The sequence below is a fragment of the Balaenoptera acutorostrata genome, chromosome 9 (genome assembly GCF_949987535.1).
Source record: "Balaenoptera acutorostrata chromosome 9, mBalAcu1.1, whole genome shotgun sequence".
Lineage (NCBI taxonomy): Eukaryota > Metazoa > Chordata > Mammalia > Artiodactyla > Balaenopteridae > Balaenoptera > Balaenoptera acutorostrata.
Window position 1 is genome coordinate 45293336 of NC_080072.1, and position 11380 is coordinate 45304715.

Here is an 11380-nt window from a genome sequence, read left to right on the forward strand (position 1 = left end):
CACAGAGCACACTCAATTACATCCTTACAATGCAAGAGCCCAGGAGACCAATCAGGGACAGCTGAGTCAGGCTTAGTCAAGGATGAGATTGCTTCTGCCAGGGCTGGTGGCCTCGGGACTGATTCTCGGGGCAGGGCTGGGATGCAAGGACCAGGCAGGGATGTCCCTCCTCTAGGACCATGATGGTGGATTCTGAAGCAGAGAGCATTGGAGGGTGAGACCCTTACCCAAGTTCTTCTTAAAACAAAGCCCTCTCACTCTTTCATTTTTTAAATTCTGAAAATTAACATACATACAGAAAAGTGCATAGAACCTTATACATTCTAATAAATAACTGTAAAGCAAATGCCCACGTACTCACCACTAACATCAAGAAATGAAACATTGCCAGCACTCTGAAGCCCTTTGCATATCTCTATTTGATCACACTCTCCCTCTCCCTTAGATTTTTATGGCATTTACTTCCTTTTCTTTTAGTTTTACCACTTAAGTTTGCAGTCCTAAAAAAACAGTTTTGTTTTGCCTGTTTTGAGCTTTACATGAATAGAATCACGTTGGGGTTTCTGTGTCTGGCTTCTTTTGCTCGGTTGTGTTTATGGGAGTCATCTATATTGTTGTATGCAGCTGTAGTGCCCTAATTTTCATAGCTGTATAGTATTCCGCTACGTGGGTATATCAAATATATTTATCCATACTACTGTTGGTGAGCATTTGAGTTGTTTTCAGGTTTTGACTGTTATGGCAGTGGTGTAGTGGGCATTCTTGGTATGTATATCCTGGTGCCGTGTGCATGTATTTCCCCAGGGTTTATACCTAAATGTGGAATTGCTGGATCAAAGGATATGCATGTCTTCTAGTGTACTAGATACACTAACAAATGGTTTTCCAAGTGGTTGCCTGCCTCTTGCCCTCTCTCTGTTGCACAATTGTAGTAGCTGTGCTGAAGGAAGGAAGCCACAGGTCCAGAATTGCTGGTCCCAAGAGATGCTCCAGGAAGGAGAACTTCTACTGAGAAGGCAATATGTGTGCGCCTTTGTTTCTTTCCATGTCTCACTTATGGGGCCCGTCAACCCCTGCCTCATTGTCCCAGCCTCTGCTGTGACAGCTCCCCATAGCTGCGCCCATTACTCCCCTGACCTCAGACTCATTTCACTGTGGTTCCCAGACTAATCTAGTCAGGACATGGAAGGCAGTTGTCCTCTGAAGGTTATTCCAAGGGGTAGTGGGACCCCAGCCACCACACAAACCTATAGAAGCATGTTTGCACCCTCAGATTCTTGAAAAAAATTAATGTATTACCAGTCTGAGCTGCTGGGAGGGTACTCTCAGAGAGGAAAGAAAAAGTGAATGTTCTTACTAGACATGAAAAATTTGAATATATTTTCTATCTTAGACATTAGGAACCTAGGTGTGATTTGAGATTTGGCACAACTTTCAGGTAGGTGAGGAGATTTAGATTCTAACACGCTATTGGAATTTCTGGGACATTTCTATGTTGTGTGAGACCAAAGGGACAGAATATTTGAACTCAGGGCTGTCTTGGAAATCTTAGAGGTACAGTAGCAGCACTGATTTTCAATAACGTTTATCATTATTTTTTTAAATACAGAAATAAAGTATAAAAACCAATTGGTCCAAAATTCCACTGATAACCTCTCTAGCATTTTTCAAAAATAACACCTCTGCATGCTATTTGTATAGAACGGTATAAAATGGAAACGCAAAATCCTCTTCCTTAGCCTCCCCTTCCCACTGGGACCCACAAGTCAGAATTCCTTATGCGATTTTCAGAAAATTGTTTCTTCAACAGTCAAAGCCAGAGTAAGAAGGATTGGTGAATTGCTCTGTTAGCTGTCCCACCTAAATGAAGGGAGACCCAGAGCATTACAGGCCCTCTGGCCTCCTGTCTAATGGGCCTCGATACCGTCATTCCAGATCATGGACACAGCTACCTGGATCTAGGTGATGGACTCAGCTCCCTGGCTCCAGGAAACCTCCCCTGTGGGCTAAGCTGCACTGACCCTTCTCCCCTCTTCCTCCCCTCCAGTCCCACTCCTCCCCCTCACCCCTCTCCCCCTCCACCCCTACCTTTCACCAGGGCATCCCGTCCTAAGAAAGCTCACAGCAGGGGAATATTTACTAAATGAGAACACCCTGAAGGGAAAGATCTTCCTACTTGATTACATGTCTGGCTCTCTGGAACATCTTCTCTCTACTTTTTCCACGGTGATTCATCCAGGGATCATCAGAGACAGCCTGCTTGGGGAAGATGCCACTGTTCTTCCCAAGCTTTGATCAGGGTTATGCAACCTTGTGCTGATTTGTGTTTAGAAGTCTCCGCACTTTCCCCTTGCCACTTGTCCCCAAAATTTAGGGAAGGAGAGTGTATAGCGCCTGGGTTTACATTAGCATGAAATACGTTGCCTTAAGAGTTGAGTCATATGTACCCATAAATATGCCTTTGCATGACATTGGGCCTGGAAGTGAGGTTCTCAAAAATTCTCATTTATTCATGCACTGTATAATTACTGAGAGTTTACTCTGTACTAGGCACTGTGCTAGACCTTCAGGCCGAGAAAGAGAGAGAGACAGCTCAGGCGTAGGGAGAGCATGCTCAGAGGTGCAAATATCTGAGGGTAAATACAAATGACTCCTTATAATTAGATTTTAGAGTAAGTGAAGGCCGGTGACAAGAACTAGGCTGGAAAAGTAAATGGGGTGATGGAGAACCTTGAACCCCAAGATCATCAACTTGGACTTTATTTTAAAGGCTGTGGGAACCTCTGTGGTTTTGAGTGGGAGAACTGAATCATTCGGGGATGCAGCAGAAAGAGAGGGCACACTCAGATGAGGAAAATTTGAGGAGCATTAAACAGAAAGGCTATTTACTAAGGTTTGGGTAAGCCTAATGCCATACTTGAAGCAAGGAACATGAGGGCTGTTGGTAGGAAGGGGTGAGGGGAAGGAGCAGTTACTGAGAGAGTCATGTGAAGGTCACCTTGAGAGGGGCTGTGGCCTCTGTTTAAGGTGACTCCACAGTGAGGAGGTGTAAAGACCCCAACCTCCCCCTCCTCCCCCTTTGACCTCCAGCTGGTACTCCCCATTGACCAAATCCAACCAGAAGCTAGAAGCCAAGGGAGGCCATTGTGGTGGTCCATACAGGTTAGTCCCCAGGACCAAGAGTGGGATAGAGTGGATTTGCAGGGGCAGACGGAAGATGTCCTGCCTAGCAGTGGTGTGATGAGATGAACAATTCCACAAGACCATCTTGGACGGGATGGAGGTTGAACAGAGGCAGAGGGATGGGGACAGGAAGAGAGTACAAGGCTCTGAACTAACATGGGTCGTGGAGATGGGGAGGAAGGGAAAGATTAAGTGATACTGAGGAAGTGGAATAGGCAAGACTTGTTGAATAAGGACAAGGGGGGCATCTAGAGTAGCCTGGGTACTTGGGTGGGTGGTGACACCATTACCTAGGAGAGGGTTCAAGTCCAAGGGCAGGTGCTGCTACTGGAGGAGAATCACTCTTTTCCAGTGGCAAAGGCAACTGTGAGCAAAAGCACCCCTCTGCTTCCTGCTCTGGTCAGAATTACAATGGCTTCTGGCATCCTTCTTCTTCCATTCTGTACCCTTTTTCTCTACCACTTAGAAGGCCTCAAACACCTACTTTCACAGGGGTCTGACCTTCTCAAAGTGTCCAGGCTGCAAACTGATTTCCCTGACTTCACTGCTCTCCCCTTTCCACTGGTCAAAACCCAGTCCTTTTTAATGGGAAAAACAATTACAATAAAAAGTGGCTGACTGCTAGCTCTCTGAGGAGGTAGATGCACATTTTTAAAGGATCTACTCTGATGAATTTATAGTTAATAGGCTATGAGAGAGAGATTTTTATTTCTAGCCCTGGACGTTCCCAGGGGCACTCTGAAACCCCAACTCCACCCGGTCCCACCACCTCAGAAGAGCAAGGTAAGTGATGCAGTGTCTCCTCCACAGGATGGCAGCCCCTAACCTGGCATTATGTATTACTCAGGGCTTTTCAATGGTGGGTGCAGATTTTAAGTTTGGCTTCTAAGAAGTGTGTGATATGTCTGGGATTGGGTAGACCTAAATATATTCTAAAACAACAAGGCAACTTTGGTTAAGTTTTGTGAGTAGCGTATCCAGAGTCCCCTCTACCCCCAACACAGTGAAATCCAGTTGTCCTGCCCATGGACAGCTCCCTTGAAGGGGAGAGAGCCCCAGAAGGCCATCCCCAACACAGGAGAGGGGTAATGGAAGGTGGGAGGGAGGGAGGTGGTGTTGCTAGGCAGTCGGCTGCTGTCCTGCGTTGCCCTGGTGACGCCAGTTTGTGTGCACAAGGCGGGTGCTCATGGGTACTCGCTGAGCATCCGTGTAAGCAGGCTGGACTTTTTTCACCATGATGCATTCCTGGAAACCATGTCATAATGTGATTTGTTAAAATTTCTCAGAGGAACAGCATTGGTTCTCCTTGAGGGGTTGTATTCCTGACTAAAGATGCAGCCAGAGGTAATTCATAACTGTGATCAACAATCTGTCATAAGCAGAAGGCACAAGTGCCCAAATATCCTCAATGAGTTCTAGGGCTAAAATTACCCTACAGGGCTTCCCTGGTGGCGCAGTGGTCGAGAGTCTGCCTGCCAATGCGGGGGACATGGGTTCGAGCCCTGGTCTGGGAGGATCCCACGTGCCACGGAGCGACTAGGCCCGTGAGCCACAATTACTGAGCCTGCGCGTCTGGAGCCTGTGCTCCACAACAGGAGAGGCCGCGATAGTGAGAGGCCCGCGCACCGCGATGAAGAGTGGCCGCCACTTGCCGCAACTAGAGAAAGCCCTAGCACAGAAACGAAGACCCAACACAGCCAAAAATAAATAAATAAATAAATAAATAAATAAATAAAAAATTACCCTACAAACCTCACCAGGAAGCTATTACCTGACTCCATGTGAGCCTCCAAGTACTATGTTCATTCATTCACTCATTCAGTCATTCAAGGGCTGTAGGGGTCATTGTGGTTCACTCCCAACATCAATTTCACTTCAGATAATTAGTCTTTGAAGCCAACAATATGAGTTGTAGTCCTAACCCCTACCACCTCAGAATGTGACCTCTTTTGGAAATAGGCTCTTAACAGAGGTAATCAAGTTAAAATAAGGTCATTAAGGTGGGCCTTAATCCAATATGACTGGGGTGTTCTTATTAAAAGGGGAAATTTGGACACAAAGACACACATGCACAGAGGGAAGATGATGTGAGGAAACAGGGAGAAGGCCATGTGAAGACGGAGGACTGGAGTGTTGCATCTACGGGCCAAGGAATGTCAAGGATTTGGGGCAAACCACCAAAAGCTAGGAAGAGGCAAGCCAAGATTTTCATTCAGGTTTCAGAGGGAGCATGGCACTGCCAACACATTGATCTAGGACTTCTAGCCTCCAGAACTGTGAGACAATACATTTCTGTGGCTCTAAGCCATCCAACATATGGTATTTTACTATGGCAGCCCCAGGAAACTAATATAAGCAACCATGGTAATCCCACCCTCTTGGCCCAATTATGGCCAAAGAGCTACTATATATAAGGGGAAGGCTTCTGGGCTAGAGTCTGAGAACAGTTTCTTCTTTTCCCTCTACAGGTGCCTGGCTGTGACTCTGGGACTTGCTGCAGTCATCATACTGTGAGCCGAAAGGGCAAAGCCCTCACGGAGGAGGGCAGAGGTTGGATGGTAAGGATCTGGGGCAGGTGACCTTGCTGAGTTGCTCCTTCACCAAGCTAGAGCGAGCCCAGCCTCTGCAGTTCTGTCAGATGCGATGATGCGATTCCCTGTGGTTTAAGGCAGAAGGTGAAGTAAAGTCTCCTCACTGACACCAGTGTCCTCCACATGTGGCCCTTGTGGATTGACTGTCACATGTGCTCTGCACTTCTCCCTGCCACCTCCCTCATGCAATGAGCCTCCAGCCCCCTCCCAACCTCTATCTTACATCTCAGTATTAACTGTGATGGGTGATTTGCAAAGATAGCTGCAATAATCCCTCTTATCCTGTAGTTTGCAATGCAGCTTTGCTGCCCCTCCCATCAAGAGGTGGGGTTTATTTCTCCATCCCTTAAATCCAGGCTTGGCCATGTGAGCTGCCCTGGCCAATGGGAAATTAGTAAATGAGACACAAACAGAGGCTTCAGAAGCACTTGTGAATTAGGGCTTATCTTTTGGCTGCAGTTGGAACCCTGGGACCATGATGCAAATGGGCCTGTGCTAGCCTGCTGGTAAGGCCACATGGAGGAGAACTGAGGCACTCCAGCTGACAGCCAGTACTAACTGTCAGATGTATGAGGTGTGTGTGATGGATCTTGGATCATTCAACATTAGTCAACTGCCCATAACTGCAGCCACATGAGTGACCCCAGGTGAGAGCAGCAGAAGATCCACTGAGCTGAATCCAGCCTGAATTGCTGATTCACAGAACCACAAGCAAATAAAATGGCTGCTGTTTTAAGTGACTAAGTTTTGGGGTAGTTTGTCATACAGCAACCTCTAGCTGACACACTGACAGACAATCCCCAGTCTGGCACAATTCCCTCAGACTCATCCACCTGCCAGGCACTGTACCAGGCACTGTGGATACAATCATGAGAAACAACAGACCTGCTCTCTGGTCTCTTGGGAGAACTTAGGATATTATTATGTGCCAGGCACTGGGCCAAAAGCTTTAGATATGTTAACCCAGATGAGAGATTTACAGTTGTCACCCTTATCTTCCTACTGAGGAAACCAAATCTCAAAAAGTAAGAAAAGGAACTTCCCTGGTGGCGCAGTGGTTAAGAATCCACCTGCCAACGCAGGGGACACGGGTTCGATCCCTGATCCAGGAAGATCCCACATGCCACGGAGCAACTAAGCCTGTGCGCCACAACTACTGAGCCCGCATGTCACAACTACTGGAGCCCATGTGCCTAGAGCCCATGCTCCGCAACAAGAGAAGCCACCGCAATGAGAAGCCCACGCACCACAACGAAAAGTAGCCCCTGCTCTCCACAACTAGAGAAAGCCCGCGCGCAGCAACAAAGACCCAATGCAGCCAAATAAATAAATAAATAAATAAATAAAATTTTAAAAAAGAAAGTAAGGAAATTATCAAATGTGGCAGATTATATTTTCCAAAGATGGTTGCCACAGTATCTGCTGTCTGATACATTCTACTAGAACCTTGACACTCCCCATCAAGAGGCAGAATCTAGTTCCCCGCTTGAATCTGGGTGAGCTTGTGATTTGATTGTAAACTAATAAAATGCAGAAGGGATGTTACGTGACTTCTGAGGCTAAATCATAAAAAGAAGCTACAGGTTCTGCTTTATGAGCTGGAGCACTTGTCTTTGAAGCCCTGAGCTTCCAAGTAAGGTCGCCACGTTATGAGGACTCCTAGGACACACAGAGAGACCACATGTGGGTGTTTCAGCGGACAGCCAGCCAGTAGCAAACACCAGAGGATTCTGGCCCCCAGCTGTTGAGTCATCCCCAGGCTTGGAATCTTCTCCCTGGAGGCCCAGGAATCATACATCAGAGATAAGCTGTCCCCACCGTGCCCTGTCCAACACACAGAATGCGTGAGCATGCTATAATCTTGCTGTACACCACTAAGTCTTGGGGTGGTTCGTTATGCAATAGTAGTGAAACACCTAAGGTTGCACAGCTAGATAACAAGAAGGGACGTGAGGTCAGACTTTGACCCTGGAATTCTGACCCCAGAGCCCAAGTTGCCAGCTTCCCCTCAGACAGCCTTTTGCTCCCATGCTCCCCAACTTCCCTCCCAGCATGGAAGCTTGGTTCCCCTGACACCACCACGTCATCATGAAAAACCACTCTCCCCGCCCCCCACCATGTGCTGGGGGTGCGTGCTTCTTACTCAGCTGCTGCCAGGCCACCACCTCCCAATGCTCCTCCTTTCTGAAAGTTCAGTCCCCTACCTTGCCTGGGCTCCATGACAACACTCTCCCAACCTTTAGGATGTAGCCCGACCTTCCTTGAGGATTTCAGTTCCTGCTGTACAGGTTTGCTTTGCTCCCCATCGAACCCCGTCTGAAAAACGCACCTACTCTGTGTACCTACTGTGGGTCAGGCACACAGCAGAGATGAAAAGTAGGATGAGCTCTGCATTCATTTCCTATGGCCCTGTGGCAAATTGCCACAAATTCAGTGCTCAAAACAACATAAATTTACTACCTTACAGTCCTGGGGATCAAAAGCCTAAAATGGCTTTTATTGGACTAAAATCAAGGAGTCTTCAAGGCTGCATTTCTTCTGGAGGCTCTAGGGGAGAAGCCACTCCCTTGCCTTTGCAGCTTCTGGAGGCTGCCTGCATACCTTGCCTCGTAGCCCCTTCTTCTGTGTTCAAAGCCTCCAGTGTAGCATCTTCAAATCTCTCTCTGCCTCTCCTGCCTCCCTCTTCCACTTCTGACAACCCTTGTGATTACATCGTCCCCGCCACTGCCACCACCCAGATTATCCAGTAAAATCTCCTTATCTCAAGATTCTTTTTTTTTTTTTTTTTTAGTTTTTGGTATCGATCCTCAGTTAAATCCACTGACTCTTTTTCTACCTAAAAACTCTGAGCATGAAGAAATGATCTAAATGTTTGCTGGGGGAGAAGGGTCTCAAAATCTGCAAACTGCCAAGATTTACTAAGGGTCTCAAAAGAGTTAACCTAACTTACTGAGGGACAGTGACCCATTAGAGCCCTTTGGAGGAGGATGGCTAGGATGGCACTGATACCTGAGAGACAGCTGAAAGAAATGGTGACATTCATCTTGAAAAGCATGCAGGTGGCCACTGTTTGCAAATCCCTGGATGGCTCCAATGGGGAAGAGGAGGGGGCTTGTTCAGAGGGGTCCCTACAGATGAGGACAATGAAGGAAGGCCACATGGAGGTGGATGGCAGCCAGCTGAGGAAGAGCCAAGAGCCATCCAGACATAGAACAGGCTGATCTGTAAGGTGGTGAGTTCCCCACCCCTGGAAGTATCCAAATATCCATTCTTTCATTTACTCTGTCAACATATATGTACTGTGGTCCAGCAATACTTTGAGCGCCAGACAGGCAAGGTTCCTGCTGTCAGGGAGCTTACATTTTAGTGGGGAAGACAAAAAAAATTTTTTAATTATACAAAAAAATTAAATAGGGTCATGGGAGAGTACATTCTGGGTGTCTCCTTTGGATTGGGTCATAGGGGTGAATATCAAGCAGAAGCAGAATGGCCTCTTAGCAAGGAAGGTGTTAAGGGAACATCAGGTTCCTAGGGACCTTTGAAATCCCTTCCATTCTGAGTCCATGATCTCACATAATACTACCTGCACGTTTGTTCCCTAGTGACTACCAGGTGAGCCTCCCCAGAAGGCGGATATGGCTGAAGGAAACTTGACCTGAGCCCCCCGTGTGTGCATGGTCAGGGCCGGGGGATCTCAGGCACAGTGGGGTGGTGGGTTCCCTTATTTCCAGCTGCCACCTCCCTGCATTTTGCCTGCCTTGCAGGCTTGATTGCATAACTGCTGGGCTTGGTTTTACAGCACAGCACAGCATGCAGCTTGTAAATCTTCTCTCACATCATGAAATGCCAGTAATTTCACAGCCAGGGATTCCTGTTCTCATAAAGTCCTCCCACCAGCAGACGTGCATCTAAAAGTGTCCTCTGGACTGATGAATTGATGTCAGAGCTGCTCTGGAGCCAAACACTGAGGCAGGCAGCCTCCGCCACCCCCTTAGCTCCCCTGAAGCCCCTAGAAGTGAAGGTCATGACTGCTAGGCACGGCCCCTTGGACACAGCCCCTGGGAAGCAGAGGATATGGCAGCCTCACACTGGGAACTGAGGCACATTTATCTTCAAGCCTATCTGAGGGGGAAAACACACTTCTAAGCAATATGCACCGTTGTAATCCATGTGGGGAAACATCCACTTACATTTATATTTGCCAGTGACTCTCAACCCTGGCTCCTATTAGAGTGACCTGTAGAGTTTTTAAAAGATAAGCTTACAGAAAGAGGCATTTCCCAGGGAGATTCTGACCCAGTAGAATCTAGAATCTAGAATCTAGAAAGGGGCCCCTGCATCTGTATGTTTCACAGGTAAACATGTGCCACCTAATTCATGAGAAAACGAACAAGGACATGTGGCAGCCTTCTAAAATGGTCCCGTGATCCCCACCTCCTAGGACTCATACACTGGTGTAATCCACTCCCCTTGTGAGTGGGCTGGACCTAGTGACTCACTTCTATGAATAGAACAGGGAGCAAAATGATGGAATGTCACTTCCAAGGCTAGGTTACAAAAGGACTATGGCTTCTGATGGGCGCCCTACCTCCTTCTCTTCCTCTCAGGGAAGCTAGCTGCCATGTTGCGAGTTGCCTACGGGGAGACGCATGAGGCAAGGAGTTGACGTCCCCAACCAACAGCCAGCGAGGACTTGAGGGCTGCCGACAGCCACATGAGTGAGTTCGGAGACGCGTTCTCTCCCTATCGAGCCTTGAGATGACTGCTGTCCCACTGACAACTTGATTGCAGCCTTGTGAGTGATCCTGAGACAAAGGCACCCACAAAAGTGCTCCCAGGTTCCTGATCCACAGAAACTTTGAGATAATAAATATGTTTTGGGGGTAATTTGTTAGACAGCAATAGATAACCAAAACACACTTATGCAACAAAACATTCATGGTGGCTTATCTCTGGTAGTGCGATTATGAGTGACCTGTATTTTCTTCCTTTTGTTCATCTGTATTTTCTAATTTTTAAAAATTACCATGGATTGTATTCAAAATGAAAAAACAAAACTCATTTTCAAATTATGTTCAGTAAAACTTCTAGAGGAAAACATTGGAGAAAAAAAATCTTTGCAACTTTATGTAAGGCAAAGCTTTCTTGGACAAGTCACAAAAAAGGCTAAGCCAAAAAACATAAATTGGACTTTATCAAAATTAAAAACTTTTGCTCTTCAACAAACATCATTTAAAAATATGATAGACAAGCCAAAGATTGGGAGAAAAGATTTGTAAATTATATATCCGATAAAGGATTTGTTTCCAGAATGTATAAAGAACAACAAAAGACAAACAACTCAATTAAAAAATGAGCAAAAGATTCAAATAGACATTTCTCCAAAGAAGATATACAAATGGCTAAGAAGCACATGAAACAATGTTCAACATCATTAGTCATTAAGAAAACGTGAATTCAAGCCACAAAGAGATACTAATGCATACCTATCAGAATGGCAATAATCAAAATGACAAGTGTTGGTGAGGATGTGAAACAAGTGTAAACCTGATACATTGCTAGTGAGAAGGTAAAATGATGCAGCTACTTTGGAAAATAGTTTGGTG

At 46.5% G+C, this 11380-nt stretch overlaps 1 long non-coding RNA gene across 2 annotated transcripts; it reads left to right on the top strand.

The window, feature by feature from the left end:
• The first annotated feature begins 131 nt into the window (after positions 1-131).
• LOC130708784 (uncharacterized) lies at positions 132-10762 on the top strand. Of its 2 annotated transcripts, XR_009009145.1 has the most exons (4): positions 132-214; positions 3899-3966; positions 5652-5741; positions 10382-10762. It is a non-coding gene; the product is annotated as an uncharacterized LOC130708784 (long non-coding RNA). The 2 variants fall into 2 exon arrangements; XR_009009146.1 differs by lacking the exon at positions 3899-3966.
• Positions 10763-11380: the final 618 nt, after the last annotated feature.